Genomic DNA, 17693 nt, shown 5'->3' with positions numbered 1-17693 from the left:
TGTAATGTTCTTTTAGTGTAAGTTTTAATGTACTTTCCTAAAACAAGATTATTTAACAAAGGCTAGCCACTCTTGTAATACGTGGTTTCAGAGTATTTATGAGTCACTTTATAGAAAGCTTCTGTACAGAAAGCTTCTGCAGCAATCATATTGTTTTCTCTACAAAAATTTTTCTTGGTTTGTGCATATTATATGAATGTATTACAAACTCTTCCTGTTGATCTCCCATTAAGTTACTGCCTAGAACTGTAAAGAACTGTGTTTGATTACCTGGAGGTTGACTTCCATTTATGTGCTTCTTCCTTAAGCTATCACCCCACACCCTTTTTCATTTCTTCCAAAAATAGTTATTCTCTTGGCTTCAGTAAGTCGTTTAAGGAGGATAGGTGTTTTTGTATTTGTCAGAGTGGTTATGTTAAAAGACCTGTGTTGAAGGAAGCAAGAGCTTGTAAAGTAACAGCATGGCATGATCTGCACTAATGAAGGTAAAAAGAGTGCTGTCTCTTTTAGGCTGCATGTTTGAGAAGGCCTAATCTTGTAGTCATCTACTTTTATGAGCCATCTTGGTTGGGAACAATACCTTTATTACAGAATGAGGTTGAGATGGGTTATGCTTCTGTGAGCTTCTGATTTGGGGACGCTGCAGTATGGGGGCATCATGGGCATGAATCGAAGCTTGCTGTTTGAAGTTTCTTACGCTCCTGTATTGAGTGGATGCAGTTCCCTTGCTATGGCAAAATAACTGTAATGCTCTATTTAGTGAAAGACTAGAAAATTTTTTTCTTCAGGTGTACACTTTTCTGCACGGGATAGAATTTCAAGAAATGACAGGATTTTGTGTTTTGTTATATTGGATGTTATTAGAGAAGAAGCAAAAATAACTCACCCATTTTATTAGTGTTAAGAAGAAATCTGTAAGACCCCCTACCTCTCTATTATTGAAAAATAAATGTTTCATGATAATAGGATGCTAGTTTCCATTCCTCACAGGCCAATTCTGACTCTTTGGGGGCAGGTCTCTACAGATACCAGCTGATGCAGTTTTGATTCTGCAGGAAACTCGTTCTGAGCTCAGCTGAAAAACATCTGGCAGGGATGAAGCAGTGAGAGCTGTTCTGCTGCTGCTGCATACTCACAGAGGTGATGAGGCACTGTGTAGCTGTGAGGAGCCAGTGAGGGGCTGCTGTATTTATTAGCCCAGCAGTCCTGCTTTTGCCTGCCAGTTTCTACAGTCCTGGGATATTATCCAGCCTTGTTGGCAAGCATGTTTTATGTGCTCTATCCACCTCTTCCATTTTTTCTCTCTTGTTTTTGTTTTATTGTATTTTTAAGGGGCTTGCATGTTGCCTCCTTGTCAATTTGCCTCCTTGTCAACTCAGACAGTACTATCTATTTTCCCGAAGAGGTATTAGCAGCTCTGTAAATAGTGTCCTTCACACCAGTTCAGCAGATTGTACTTACTGTTGTGAATGTCACCTACAGAAACATGAAATCAAGATTTTAAATTCTGCTGACCTAGTGATAAAATTCACCCCTGTGTCTAGAGACTGAGCTCTCACTTTGGTGACTTCAGCTCAGCCCGTGTGAGGAGAGTTCATCCAGGCTATTTCAGATGTTGCTGTTTAGTGCTGCTTGGCAACTGCAGGCTCCTTAATGAGCTTTGTAGTTTCAGTGAGAGGAATATTCCTTATTTTGTGTGTGCATCTGGGGCAGAGTCTTGTTGGCACTATCACGGAGTCGCCTTTCACTGGGAAGTGGAGTGAGCTCTGTATGCCATGAAGTAGTTTGGTACTCTTGATTAAACAGTCTCTGTATACAAGATACTGTAATTACTCTTGTCCAGCTCATCAGTGTTCAGAGGGTTTATACAGGTTGCTGATTTCAAGCTTTTTCATTCTTCAGGTAGAAGTTGTGAACCAGTGTGAGTTAGGTGAGTGAAAATCTAGCTTACCTTAGCTTGAAGTACAGAAAGACAAACTAGGAAAAGGAAAAACTTAGGAACTGTTATGAAAATCAGTCATTTGTGACTATACAGGCTCCTATAACTTCTTTCTTAGCTATAAAAACTAAAGTGAGGTAGACTTTGGGGAAAAAGATTCTGGCTGCATGGAACAGAAAAGGGAAGTTGCTCCCTATATAACTTGCAGCATGGGAAAGTCTTTTCTTAACCAGGAAAACACATGAATGGATGTGGTTTTCCCAAGTGAATAACAAATTAATCCAAGGTTTCTATCGCACAGATTTCATACTCTCAGTGACATGCATACTCCCAAAAAGGAAATGGGAAATTTTGGTCAGTTTATTTCATTGAGTTGCTTTTATAACCTCTGTTTATGAGTGTAAGTAAATGTTCCTGCACAACTGATTTCTTTCACCTCTATTTTTGTACTCAAAGTGTTTAGTATTTATTTTTACCTAAATCTTTAGTATACTGCTAACACAAAAACTTTTACTTCTCTCTGTAGCAGTATGCCACTTCTACTAATGGTTACTATTAGAAGTTGTATTTTCAGGCTAGTTTTTAAAATACAATTTCTTTTAAAGGGAGAAAAGCGTATATCATAAAATGTTGTTAAAACTTTTAACTTCTGTATTTTTAACATTTATAATTTAAAATCAGCTTCATCCTACTTAGACTTAAAAAAATAAAAAGAAGCACATTTGTACCTTGCATTTACTTTTACAAATCAGTGTGTTTCTACATTCTCTGGCAGTGTGCTTCATCACGCAAAAATATCCATTCACTCCTAATTAAAGTTCTCTACAATTTTATAATATGGAATTGGTCTCATAGGGCCCTACACTACCATTATATATGCAATGCATATTTTATATTTCTGAGTCGTTTACAAAAGATGTTTTATGTGACTAAACTTTTTAGATTGCATGGTCCAAGAGTAATACTGTCAAAAATGCTGTTTGCATTTTATGATGGGAAGAATAAGAAGTGAAGTCATGCGGCCTCATGAAACTGAATAATGCCGGTGGACTTCAACTAATTTCTGAAGCTGTTGGTTGTATATTATATGTCCCAACTTTTAATTTAAAAACCTGCGATACATTCAGGGACCTGACTTTAACCTGATTTCAGAAGTGCTAAACTCCTCTCCTCTACATCCAGTGATGTCAATGAAAGATGCCAATATACAGCATTTTCAAAAATTAAACAAGTTGTTTGCCTACAGCAAAGAATTTATCAGGACTGAAGAGTTCATTTTAGTTATATGTTAGGCTTGAAATATAAGTCTGTCTGAGTATATACTAATTTTCCATGTAAGTATCAGAGCTTCTTAGACAAATAATAGCTGACGTTCAAGTGTGAGTGAGGGAAGTGTTTAAGTACAAAATGGGTTTGGATTACTTTGTTGTGGGGTTCAGCCTCAACCTTTAATTGAGATTTGTTCAGCATTCAGGACAATCACCAGCTTAGTTTCGTGTTACGGGAACAGTACTGCTACTTTCAACCATGAGGCTGTGGGACAGGTATGATGTTAACATACTGTACGCAATCCTGTGCTGTAATTAAAGTCAACGTCTCTTGTTTCTCTGAGACTTCGCTGCATGGTTTAATTTTGCATGGAGTACCTGCAGTGGTGAGAGGAAGAAAGGAATGGAGGACAGCATCCAGGGGAATGGTGGTGTTCCGCAGTCAGAGATAAGAGGGTTTAGAATCTTTATAAATCAAACCGCCAGGCCAGCAAAACAGCATGAGTTCCATAAATGCAGCATTCTGTAAAGTATATGACTTGTGAAGGATGCCTTACAAGACTGAGAATAAATAGCATACATTTTTAATATAATTATGTAAACTAAAATAAATATTTTACATTTATTATGCATAATAAAATAATTAGACAACGTTCTGCAAGGGATTATGGCATCTGAAATTCCAAGTGCAGAAGGATTCATTGCACACTCTGAGCGGCGGCGGCAGCATGACTTAGGGGAGCGGCTCCACAGGGGCCACTTTTCTTTCTTTGGACAGCATCCCCTGGGAGTTCCTATTTCCCTCTGACTTACAGTATATGTTCATAAGATGTAAAGACCAGTTTATAATACTCACCAGGATTTGTACCTAAGTCACAAGAATGTGCAAAGTAAGTGTTTTTTCACCGTTTATTTTGGTGAATTTAATAACCTTTAGTTGTCTTGATATCACTGCATCAGCTGCACGCTATTCCCTGGTTATATCAAGGATAACGAGGGACCACTTTAAATGCTGAGGTAACGGTATGCACTTATTCACAGCAAAGCTTCTGCATAAAATGATGAAACAGTGTATTTATCATTCAGATGTTAACATTAATATGCACTGTTTTCCAGTGAAATTTCATATGCGTGCGCAGGAAATAAGGAGGTTATGCGGCTGTTTGGAGTGTTAGGTTGATGAGGATGCTGAGAGGCAGCCACCACTTCACTACGAAAGAACACTTCTTTGTATTTCACAAAGGCAGAATTGGACAAAAATGTGCTTATACTTCATACTAAAAAGAATCTGCTAGGACAATAATGCATGCATGTAACAGAGCATACTGGGCTTTCAGGAAGCATTAAAGCTTCCTTTGTGATCCAGAGCAGGAGTTGAGGCTATCCAGTGCACTGTGCTAGCAGCCTTATAAACAAATGAAGATGAAAGTTTAGAGAGAACTTCTGTCAGTGCATGGGCATAGTGCCCAGATGCAAACTCCTACGAGTATTGTTCAGCACTTACTTTTTAGTAAACATTCAGATAAAATATTTGATAGTATTTCTATTAATCTGGAATAAAATATACTGTAGAATTGAAGGCTGTAAAAGAAAAGGTTTGAAAAAAAATCCTAGAGGTACAAAGGCTATCATTATTCCTTTTATGATGTTTCCGTTACTCAAGAAAACTTTTCTTATTCACCTTAGCTATAGTGGATAAAGACTTAAGCTCTACAGAAACATTTTCAGGATTTCTTTTAGTAGTTACTGTCTCCCCTTGCTGTTCACTTTGGTCTTTGGCTCTAAACTTTTCTCATGCGGCCTCTCCCCTGCTGAACTGATGCATCGGTTTTTGGATTGAAGCCCAACAACCTTAACCCAAAGCCTGAAGTATTTGGTGTCTTGAAAGTATGAATAAAAGCACTTCATGCAGTGGACAGGTTAATCTAATATCTTCTGCCGCTGCATTTTATCTTCTCTCTGTCCTCACACATCTTTTTCTCTATTCCATGTAATCATCACTGTCTTCTCTCTTTCTTCTTAAGGAACATAAACATGTTAAAATAAATATACCCATATTTATATTTAATAAATAGTTAATGTTTATAAATCTGGAAAACCTGCATGTATTTCAAAGTAAAATAATGTTCAATAGGTTGTAGCTTGATATTAAATCAATTTTAGATGTTAAACTTGAGATGAATGTTAAGGCTATGGTCTTACTATAGCTTTCAGCAAGAAAGACTTGTAATTTCCTATACTTGCAGTGGTCCTGATAAAAATGTACAGTTCTTCTTTCATGTCTACAAATAGACTTTCACTTGTTGGAATAATTTGATCTAAAACTAATCGTGGGAATCACAGGTTAATTAATACGACTCTTTTAAGTAGTTTAAAAAAATGGAAGTGACTATACATGTTTTCTTCACTCATGCCTGTAAAGGTAGAATTTTAGCAAACCTTAAAAAATTTTTCCTTTTTCCATTCCTTAATCCCCGTTTCAGTCATTATAAAGAGGCAACAGCTATGTTCGGGTCAAGGAATTACTGTTATTGCTCACTACCTCAGTGGTAGTTATCAATCTTTGAAAAATGCTTTGGTAGCTTTGGAAGCATCAGAGCTGGAACTCATACAGAAGTCTGTTGTGTTATGTATTGTTTATTTTCAAGGCAATATGGCTTTTACTATGTAAAAAAGTCTATACAGTAACTCTGTCTTTGTAGCGACATCCCCACTGACATCCCCACTGTCTCTTCCATCCCATCATATGTCACATACAAAACAAGCTAAAATGTTAGGAAGTAGTAGAAAACAAATTCTGTTCAGAAGCAGTTCTAAAAAGGGTGTAGCTTAGTGCAAGGGTGAGGGAAATATATTAGGTATTTGCACTTTAAATACTGATACAAATGCTAAGGTAAGAATTGTTGCACAGAAGATGAAGGAAGGACAAATAACAGGTGCTTTCCAGGGGAGCATGCTCACACAGAGCATGTGCCTGGTTATTTAGGTTACTTGGGTTGATTGGGTTATTTAGGTTTACTCCATTTGTTTGTTTGTTTGTTTTCAATCTCTCACATATTATCTGTATCTGAATTTTAATTCTTTAGTTTCTTTTAGAATGAGCTGTTTTAATAAGGAAAAACAATCAAGGGAAAACAAAAGCCAGAATCCAAAATATATGAAAATGATTGTCCTGTATTCTTAGATGCTAAAGCTATTGCTTTTCATTTTGCATCCTCGAAGGAAAGGTGAGGTTTCTATGCAGATTATGTACAGCAAGGCCCAGTGTGCATAGAGAAACAAACTTGCGCAGCACTGCTCTCCCTTCTCCCACTCACACAGGCATTCCTGTGTATTTCCCCACCTCCTTCTGCAAATCATCTGAAATAGGACGGGAGTGGGAACTGAACTGAATGGGAAATAGGTTCTGCTGTTCAAAGCCTAAGCACAAATTGCTTCCTCTTCCTGAAGTAAAGAGGAGATTGGAAAATGACTTTTGACTCTCACAAACTGGCAGGATCTCCCCATTGCTCTCAGCAGTACACTGGTAGGTTGCTTCATGCCACAGGCCGGCTGACTTACAGTCTTGTTCTGGTTTGCTTTTCTTTCTACTTAGGCAAACTGCCCAGTTCACCACGATGCCTTAATACAGCTCTGTACACATAGCTGTGTGCTTTTAAATAGTACTTGAAAGTGGTACTTCTTCTGATGATCTTCAGCATTGCTATCTATTTATGTTTCTAGTGTTGATATAATTACAAACACACATACAGAACTAGAAATTCTGTAGTTCATAATACTGTAAAACTCTTTGTGTTATAATCTCAGAAATAGATCAAGTGGTTCGACTGATATCATAAACCACCTAAGCTTCATCCTCCTAATTTATTGAGATACTACAAGTACAATTAAAATATCCTATTTATACTTTTATACTTATCATGTAGGTGCACACTCCTTCAATCCCTGTTCAAGCTAATTGTGGGTTCTCCCTAAGAGCTCCACAAGGAGCATCGTTTATTCTGTTAGAAATGAGGTGTGGAAGATCTTCTCACCCTGAGCTTCCTCAAGATATTTCAGTTAGAAATTTTGCATGTGTCATCTACAGGACAAACAACACATTCAAATCATTTTGAAATTCTAGAAGTTACTGAGAGAGCATCATAATGAATTCTTCAGTTCTAATGATTTTTTTCATTATGAAAATACATTATTTCTTAAATCTTTTTGTTACAAGCCCTTGGTAAGATACTGAGTCATTTCCATTAGTAAATGTTGGAAATATCTGCTATAGGTATTTTAAAATATAAACAAGCCATTAGTGATTTGTTTTCTTTTCAGGAAGAAAGTGTGTCTTTAGGTCAAAAAGGCAATTTTTATAAATCAGTTGAAGAGGATTGATTTTTAGCTTGGTTTCCCTAACTTATTCTGAGCCTTGCACCAAACCATCCATCCATCTTCTGTCATATTCTTTAATAACTTCTAAAGCTGTTGGCCAGTTTCAGTTGAAATTAACACACCATAGTAGTTGCTGAGATAATCTAAATTCTTCCACCTTTCTTGAAAGAGGTGGATAAGGAAAGAAAAGAAAAAATCCACTGAGGAGCAGGCGGGCAAAATTCAGCATTCATGCCTTCTCCTTTCTTACAATCAGACAGTGTCTTTTAGCCTCGCCACCTAGCACAGCTGTTTTGTTGGCCTAGTGGGAGTTTCTTGAAGGATGTGTTGGGGAGCTGCTGTTGCTGCATTGGGACATTTAGTTAACAGAGCAAGAATACATAGGAAACCATGCATCAGTTGTTGCAGCACTCATTCATCAATGAGTTTGAGCTCAAAATTAACTGCTTAAACTGTCAGGACAAGTCATTTTATAAGAATGTTGAAACTTAAGGGGCATGTTTAAGAATAAAGAGAAAACACACAGCTATCTGTATTTTTCCTTATAAAAGAGATTATTTGGAAGGGATTTATAGCCATGAGATGGAGAGCATTGACTTTTTTTTTTTTTTTTTCTTTTTTTTTTCAGTTGGTGAGTTGGAAAAATCTTCTCATTACAGACATTTCCCATACTTCTTTTCAGGTCACTTGCTGATGAACTGTGATGTAACACATAAGTCTAAAGAAGAAAAGTTTGACCAAATACCAAGAGTTTTTACATGTTTTTAGTGATAATGAGCATCCACAAATTCTCAGGGTCCAGAGGTTCTCTACCTATTTGGAATGCAGCCTTTCCCTTTAGGTGACTAAATGTGACTTTCATCACATTTTAATTTGAATTTTAATTACTCAGCCTTTAAGATTTTGATCAGCACTAATATATTATAGCACAGTCATCTTATACAGTATTTAGTTGATTGATTTTTGTATGCTAAAATCTAGTCATTTTGAGAAGCAGTAAAAATGCTTTCAAGTAGAAGAAAGGTTTTGAAGATAAAGGATTCTGTACTAGATTTGTTCAAATCTGTGTCATACTGGAGAGAGAAGCCCTAAATCCAAGTCCTTGCTACAGCAAAGCAGGTGGCTGCTATCCATTCTGTTTGAAAAAAAACACAGCAACATCAAATCAGGCAGTCATCCCTTATGTGCAGCCAACGAGTGCAGCAGGGAACAGCCATGTGTTGCCTGTGGTGGTGCAAGGGATAAGGCATGTTTACAGCATTGGGTGATGATAGCTCTATTAACACTCTGGGTATATTTTGAAAGGTAAATATAGTATTTGTTTATTCGAGCTGAGTTCTTGTCCAGCCTCACCTGTTCTTGGCTTGCTTTTTTATATTTGAATCTCTTTTTTTTCCTCAGACCATGTTACGACATTCTACAGAAGAATCTTCATGTTCTTTTTCTGCTCTCAAGTGCTCATTTTTAGCATCAGTTCACCAGTAGTATGGCAGGGGTACTGTAACAGGAAGGATGATGGCTCAGCTTCTCTCCATCTAAACATCTCTGTTCAATTGCTCATGTAGGAGTCAGCTCTCCCTGAAAGAAGGGCTGGACAGTGTCTGCTGTTATGGGGCTGATGCTGTAAAACAAAAGTGAAGGCAGATTGAAGTCCTGGCCCCACTGATATTAATCACATCACCTCTGTGAAGCCATGATTCTCCACCTGTCATGAAGTACACGCTTCTTAAGAGAGAAATGGATAGCCAGGGAGTTGCTAACACTTTTTGCAAGACTTTGTACCCTGAAAGATATAAATGTTAAGCTAAGCAAGTACACTGTGGTATCAAGAACTCAAATACTCCTAGTTTCTACTACACAGGTGGGATCCTGATCCCCTGAATCGTAACATATAAAAATCTAAACTCCAGAGCAGCTGCCCCTTTCAGAATTTCTGTTTCTGTGTTCCCTGTCTACTGAGATTGCAAGTTCTTGCACAGCTAAGTGAAATGACTTGAGACATGCACGGAGCATGCATAGCCCTGGGGAGGCGGTATCTCTGCCTCAAGGTTTTTATTACACCCTTTAGGGAAGCAGGCCTATTCTTAAAGGCCTGAAAATCAGACAAGCCAAGATTCATTTAATTAATAGCAACAGTGCCATCCAAAGCTTGATTCTAACTACTACTTAGGATTTCAAGATAAGAGGACACAGAAGAAGGGCTTGGGAGCCAGCTGTTTGGATTTTGTAGGAAATTTATATAGGCATCATAAATGAAAACAGAAGAGTAATGGTGAAAAGAGAAATTAGAAGTTCTTTAGGCTTCTAGCTGTTCCTCGCTGTTTATTGGCAGAGTTTCAGAAAGAAAAAGTATGTGCAGGATATTTCATGCCAGCTAATACGCTTTTCAGGGACTCAGGAAAATTGGATTCAGCCCTCATGAAGATAAGGGCAGCCCAAAACTCAGGATTTCTATTTCCAATATTAGTGCCTTGACTTCTAGAAAGCTAAGGAGGTACAACAGTGCTTCCTTTTCCTGAGCAGATAGGAGCCCTGATGCTTCATATAGGCTACCTACACTTTTTTTTTTTCTTTTAGAAAAAGTAGGCCCCTAATTTAAGCAAATCTTGAGACCTGCATTAGGTCTTTCCTATTTCCACTAACTGTATTTGGTAAACAGGCTTGGTTGTCTTCTAGTACTGCCAAGCCCAACAGCGTACCTGAATCAAACAAAATCGTAGAATCATAGACTGGCCTGGGTTGAAAAGGACCTCAGTGATCACCTACTTTCAACCCCGCTGTCTTGGGCAGAGTTGCCAACCGCCAGACCAGGTTGCCCAGAGCCACATCCAGTCTGGCCTTGACTGCCTCCAGAGATGGGGCACCAAAAGCTTATTTCTAACCTGTATTACAGATGCTGTGTCTTTCCTTTTGCAAAATTTTCTGAAATTTCTGAATTGTCTTATTCTTTTCAGTATTTAGACTGTAATGTTTCTGATTTTTCTGTTGTTCTTCCATACAATGAGTGGCATAACATCATTCTGTAATGGTATCCTCTCAAGTCAATGTGCTGTGCAGTGGGAACATACCAGCTTTCTTGGAGCCAATCTTTACATCATAAATATAGGATAGCATTTCACCACAGGAGTATAAGAAAGCCTGTACCCTTGTGATGAAACCCTACTGTTGTCAAGACTGTGATAGTCTTTAATGGCTAAAGCCTCAAAGAAGCTTGAACAGCTGGAGGCCTGCATTCAGTTGAAGTGCAATTTCAGTGCCTAATTCCCATAGTCTCCTTAGAAAATCTAATCTCTCATTGCTAGGACTAGTAACCAAATACCTTTCATGAGAACTAAATGTATATAAATAGATTTTTCAAATACTTCAGCATATGCAGCCTTAAGCACTGTCAGGATCAGCCTTGGCTGTTTTAGTCTGGAGTTGTTATTAAACCTGACCTTAAAATATGTGTCTCTCTGACTGCATTTCTGACTGCATTTTTTTGTTGTTGTTTTTCTTTTGTTTTGTTTTGTTTGTTATCATGTCATTATTATACAGCTGAAGAAAGGGTAGCACTGAAAGCAATGGATCTTAGAATGCAAGCTAAAATATTTAGACTGTTTTCTTTAAACCATGAAGTATTTAGAAAGAAATGATACCAGGATATTATGAGCTCTCTTCTTCTCTTATTATTCACTTCATGATAGTAAGCTGCTGTTCCGCAAGCCAGTGGAAGTAGCCCTGATATATACAGTCTGTTTCCATCCCCTCAAGAATTAAAAAAAAAAAAAACAGCCAAACCTGTATGCATTCATTTAGTAACAAAAACGAAATAATTATACATACAGTTTTCTTCATACATTTCTACTATTTACTTAATTTGTGCTTACTTTTTGGAAAATACTTGCATTATTTATAATAGTTACACATTAAACTTCTGTGGCCTCTGAAGAGGTATGTGGATTAATGACGTCTCAAAGAATTGCTTTACAAGAGTACTGTGGTATTTTTAGAATGTGTGCTTAGTTAAAACAGTCACTAAAGGGATGTTATTCACATGGGCAGCATCTTTTGGACAGAACCTATGGGTGTTCTGTTTTTATGTTGTTTTTTTTTTTTTTACAGTTTCTGCATTCTAGCTTGATTTTGTAATGTTCTTCTGTACTATGTGCCTATGAATAGGTCTAGTTGTTCTAAAGTTAGTTGTTGTGACTGTGGTCAAAACAGATTCAAAGGAATATTTTGGTTTTATATGAAAGGTGAGGACTGTGGGATTCTTTTCCTTTTTTGTTTTGTTTTGTTTTGTTTAAGAGTGGAATATATGTTTTCTTTAGCTGTAAAAGCACAATCAAGGCAACATGATAAGTGAGTCAGTGTTGTAAAAGTAAAACTAATTTTGCCTTCACTCACATGAGCTATAGAAGGAGGAAGCTTTATTGTCCCTGGGAAGGTGATAAGGCAGAGTAATTGTATATTATACTGTCCTGGAACATCTGCCTTAAGACTGTTGGAGCAATTCATCTATCATGGACGATACAGCATGTTTTGTCTTTCTGCTTTAACCCATCCCCACTGCTGGCCTGCACGAAGGTTTTGATAGGGACTGTGCCTGGGCTGGGGCTCACATTAATCAGTCCCCTTGTTCAACACTCCAGCTGACATAATTACAACCTGCGCACAGCAGTTATTCAAGTCGAGTCCTTGTCACTCGTGGTGCGAAACTACACAGCTCAGATCCCGAAGGAGATTGCCTTATCACACAGAACAAGGGCTCACAGGAGTTGAAGAGAATAGAAATGGGAAAATGTCTTCCGGGAGTACTATATATTCCTTTAAAATAAGACATTTGAGAGACTTACAAGGGACAAAGGGAAGCATTGTGCAAGGTCTGAAATGAACAGGTTATTATTTTTAAAAGGATTACACAGGCCATTTTTGTGAAATGGACATGGATTATTAAATAAATTCAGTGGTCTCTCTCTCTCTCTTATCATTCGGTGACTCTGCCCTATTAGTTTTCTTCAGAAGTGATGAAATAGTTTTTGACTTGTATAAGCTTTAAGTATCTCTCAGTAGAAATCATCAGAACACAACTAATAAAAGCGCACATATTATATCACTAGAATTGGCGCACATAAGGGAAGATCCGCAAGGATCAGAGTTAAGGGTGAAGGAAGAAGCATGCAAAAGGACTTTCAAAGATGAGTAAGTTCATTAGTTTCTGCTCTGGCATGATATGGGAATGTGAAAGATGAAGCCAAAGAACAAGTTTCGTATTTTACCACCTTTCCCTTTTTGCAGGTTAACTCTCTGTGGTCAAAAAGGCAAGTCCATACCACAGTCTATACTAAATAAAAGGGGGTTATTTTGGTGTAATATGGCATGTTTTGTTTTTTTTTTCTTTAGGACCAAACCTTTGCACACATGGTCAGAAGGCTTTTCCTTGATGTTTAAGTTATTTTCTTCTTGAGTTTCTACCAGCTTTCTGAAGCAGTATACTTCAGGCAATTCCTATGCTTCTCAGTCAATAGACTTAGTCTTGCCATGATTTCTCATCTAGTTAAAATACCATATCTAATATTCAGACATAATTATGTGTAGTTGAATGAACAGAAATGATTTATTCTTATAATGATTTATTTATTTTGAATGGTCCAAATGAAACAATTTTACAAGACAACTTACCTGGAACTTCAAATAGTCTGAAGAAGTGCCAGAAACTCTTAGCAGTACCAGAAAACCTTATATGTTTTACTCTGTGTATACACACTAGGTATGCTAGGTAATTTAAATACACTTTCATTCAACTCTGTTCCCTTGGTAAAGTAAAGAAGTGTCCCTTGGTAAAGTGTGTAGCACACTGAACTTCATGTGTTGCTGTACTTTGAAAACCTGCCTATGTGAAAATTACAATTTCTTACTGATCTGTAGGACATCCTTATAGGCAGATGTACTCTCAAAGGAACAAAGAATAAGTTTTGCAGCTTTCTACTCTCAAAACAGATTTTCCTTGGGTGAATGATGACTGTGAAGTAAGCTGAAAGTACAGAGCCAAATTGCTGCATTTACTTATTTTTGTGCAGACAATGGCATTATGAGGACATAATGTGAAGAGAGTGATGTTTCTCCAATATATACTTTCAAGGCAGATCTCAGACCAGCTAATCAATCATATCTCCAGTGAAAGAACCAGATCTGACTTTCAGAACCTAAGATGGTTTTGCAGTATTGACAGCCAGGAAGGATATATTTTAATTTGCAGACTGAACAAATTTCCATGACATCATGGAAACACAATAAATGTCTGACCTCACAATGACATTTTTCAGACTTAAAGTGTACTTCTTGTAGACTTTGAGCCCAGAGAAAGCCTTAAGCTCAGCCAGTCTGACCTTCTACATAAAATAAACTGCATAGTTTTTTTTTCCACTTTGCTCTGTACTGTGCTTCCTGTGTTTGACCAAATTTTGTCTTTTAGAAAAATACTCAGGTTTGATTTGAAAACATCAGAAGTTGGAGAAGCCATTCCCCTTACTTGAAGGGGTAATTGCTGTAATTGCTGAAGAAATTCTGCTTTATTTCTCATTTGATTTTAACTATAAGTCATAGTTATTATTTTTGGTTTTGCCATAGATTTTCTCAAAGTTAGAGTGTCCCTTGATCATGCATTTATTCTGTTACTCATTCCCTACGCTCAAATATAATAAGCAGAGGGTTTTTCAATTTTTGTGGGTTCCTTCCCTTCCCCCTCCCTCCCTTAATTTGTATTTCCATTTATAACCATTTTGTAGCTTTTTGTGTCCTTTCTAAACTGTAGGCAGTAGTATGGGAAGTAGAGACATTGTAATTAGTTTCTTCTTTTTCACAGAAAGAACATTGCATCCTTACATTTGCTTGCTACTTTCTCGTTTATACATCTAAAGATTTCATGGAACCTTTGTTCTTACAGCATCACACTGGAAGCTCACGTTAAACTGTGATTTAATCCCTAATTATTTTCAACATTCATGTTTTTCACTGTATTTTAGCATTCTATGAGTTACTTGTATGATCTGTGCAGAGGCATGAAACCTGATGTGTGGCTGCATGTGTACACACTTAAATTGAACAAACCTAGCTTCTGATACCATTCTATTCACTCTCTGTGACTTGTGTCGTTGTTAATAATCAGGATTTTTTAATATACTTTTGGCACGCATAACAAAAGTGAATCTTTCAAACAATGCTTATTCCAAAGACAAATTGGAACATTTGAAATGAGGAAGAAAATGACCATCTCTTTTTGCATGGGGGGTTCAGGCTGGGACACAGGGCAAGAAGAGGCAGTATATTAGCATTAAAAAAGCCTACTTTGAACGGAGACTGTACAGACCACAGTGCCCTGAATGTGAATCCAGGCTGCAAAGCAACAGGATTTGCCCTCTAGGGAGCCGTGTTGTCACTAAAATGGCTGAAGGAACTGACACAAAGGCCATTTGGAAGAAGTGCCATCTGCATCTGAGATTGACAGGCAGCCTTTAGGGTCTGCTGCTATCCTTTCTGACTCCAGCAACATTAGGAGTCCAGATTCATCTCGTTGCAGTCTTTAAACTCCACACCTTTTCTTAGGCTCCGTCTGCACTTTTATATTTGAGAAAATATTTTATAGGTTCCTGAGGATATACAAACAGACCCTACAGAATTGTTCTGTAACTTTATGTGGTCATTAAAGGAAGTACAATAGGGAAAAAATTGATGTTGAAAGGGAAAGTGTGTCTTCAATTAAATTCCTTTTAGCTTTTTGAAAAAGTGGATGCTTTCCATGGCCTCATTTCAGCAAGATATTTGATCATGTTCATAAATTTAAGCTTGTGAGTCATCCTTTTCAAGTCACTGGGGCTGCTTGTGCTTAAGCTGCACAAGTGCTGAACTACCTTGCTAAATCAGGGCCTATGATGCTTAAAGCCCAATCTCTGTCCTTATGCCACTGCAGAAATGCCGTTTCTCAGACCAACTTCTATTTTATGCCATCTGCTCCAATGAGAACAGAAAGGGGGAGGGAGGAAGCCCATGAACAATGGAGTGATTATTCTCCATTACTGTGAAATAGATGAACTCCACCTGCTATTGCTGCCACTTAAACCTTGGCTGACATGGTGCAGTAGCGTGCTGCATGCAGCAGGTCTGTGCTTCCCTCACGCCGCAGGCAGGCCTTGTTGGGAGGCCCGTGAACCCAGCCGTGGCAGGGCCACCTCTGCATGCAGGGAGGCTGAAGTCCTGCTAAATGTTAGGGAGCATTTTCAGCAGGAGGCTTTGAAAATGTACTTTCTTTTCTTTTCCTCATAGTCAGCAGAAAGAGACCTTGTGGCTCTTTCTCAAGGACTGCTCAGGCAGACCCTTTGAAGCTGAGCAGCCAAGCTCTTAGCAGCACCCCTTCCCCTTGCAGGGGGACCCCAGCATGAGTGAAGAGCTGAGGCACATGCCCTGCTTCTGCTTCCCTTCCACCTGCTCCTCCTCCCACTTCTAGTGGTAGACATAACTTCTAGCTTTCTGTCTGAATGATTCCTATTAATCTCTTCCTGAAGAAAGAAGAGTTAATAGGAACATTTAGGGCTGGAAGCCATTATTTTCTTGCAATGCAAGGTTATTTTTTTGCAAAAACAAAACTTTCTTTATATAGTGAATTGTTGTGAAATAAGTATTTATTTCTTGGGAAAAATACACTGGCTGAAAATTCATGCATCAATCTCATCACCAGCACTGTTTTTATATGTTGGCTGTTGGCAGTGCAAGGTTGTAACCTGCCTTACAGATTCCTAGCAGGTAAGCTAAACCAGACCACTTCACTTCTTATTTCCCCTCAGAATCAGAATTGTCCTGAATTTCCCTGTAAAAGAGTGTATTTTGGCTATGGTGACTGACTCTTTTAGCACCTCTATTTGTAAGAACAATTCTTTGAAATCAGGATGTTTGCTCATTATAAATAAAATAGTAAATCTGTGGCCAGGTTACGTTTTGGGCATGCTGGTCTGCTGAATGGAGCTGTGGCACAAGCAGTAATTATCAATCTTCCATCATTTTCAGTGCTGACGCACAAGTTTTTGCTGCTTCCCTACAGGGCTCTGCTACTTTTTAGCAGCCAGCACTGGACATCTGTCACACATACTGTATGTCATAACAAATAGATCATTATAGAAAAAAATGCAAAGCTATAAATGTGGAAAAGCAGCAAGTGTTACGATTATTATCCCTGGGTGTTTCTATAATACTGTCAGAATAAATCCCAAATACATTTTTATTATTTTCTTTGTGAATCTGGTTGTGTCATAAAATCTCACTTAGACATGTAAATGTAGTGTGCTCTTTTATGGGCTACTTCATATTTTCTGAGTGACAATACATGCAATGCATGGCAAGACATGTAAAGCACAGCAACACAAGCGGCCACTAGATTGTTAAGCATGCATTTTGTGGCACGATGGATATGTATTTTGGTCAGCTTAGCTTGGTGTGGTTGAAAAGCATCAGCTGTAGACAAATGTTCACGGCAGAAACAGCTATACTGTACAAGATGTTGTTGTTCCCAGCAGTTCCTTGCCACTTTCCACAAGAGGTGGACAGCATAAAGGGGTGTCTGCCAGCAGGTACGTAGGCAGAACTGAGCTTGCATTAGGTACATCATAGCTGACCTCCCAGGTTCACCTGGAGCTGAATGCTGCTAATTCTGGCAGTGATGCCAGAAGTCTCTTGATAACTGAAGTTGGTTGCACAGCCTGACTACTTACGTGATTCTTCTTCATTTAAAACTTAAAATACAAGACAGGATTTTTGCTTTTAAAGGAGAAAAGGCGAGGGAAAAGTAATCTGCATGTATGATAGTAATAAAAAGAATGAGAAAATGTATGAAAGTGTACCACATTTCTCATATATGTATGCACATTTATGTTACATATGTGTTAATGTATTATTACAATTACAGTTCTGTTATGATTATGATGTTAATACATTTCAAAATATATTTTTGTCTATGACATTTTTTTTGTCTTTTACTGTTTCTTTGGCAATAGTGTATTGAACTCTATCACTCCTATCAAGAAGGTGTTTTCCCTTACATCCCTTACATCCCTTACATCCCTTACATCCCTTACATC

At 37.9% G+C, this 17693-nt stretch overlaps 1 protein-coding gene across 2 annotated transcripts in view; it reads left to right on the top strand.

Annotated features, from left to right (window-relative positions):
- The window catches only part of ZNF407 (zinc finger protein 407), a 339779-nt gene that overhangs the window by 219114 nt on the left and 102972 nt on the right, over positions 1-17693 (top strand). The gene's annotated exons all lie outside the window — the stretch shown is intronic.

Source organism: Lagopus leucura, unplaced genomic scaffold (assembly GCF_019238085.1).
Source record: "Lagopus leucura isolate 7727_CA_CO unplaced genomic scaffold, USGS_WTPT01 Super-Scaffold_100002, whole genome shotgun sequence".
Taxonomy (NCBI): Eukaryota; Metazoa; Chordata; class Aves; order Galliformes; family Phasianidae; genus Lagopus; species Lagopus leucura.
This window is presented reverse-complemented; position numbering and strand designations above follow the sequence as displayed.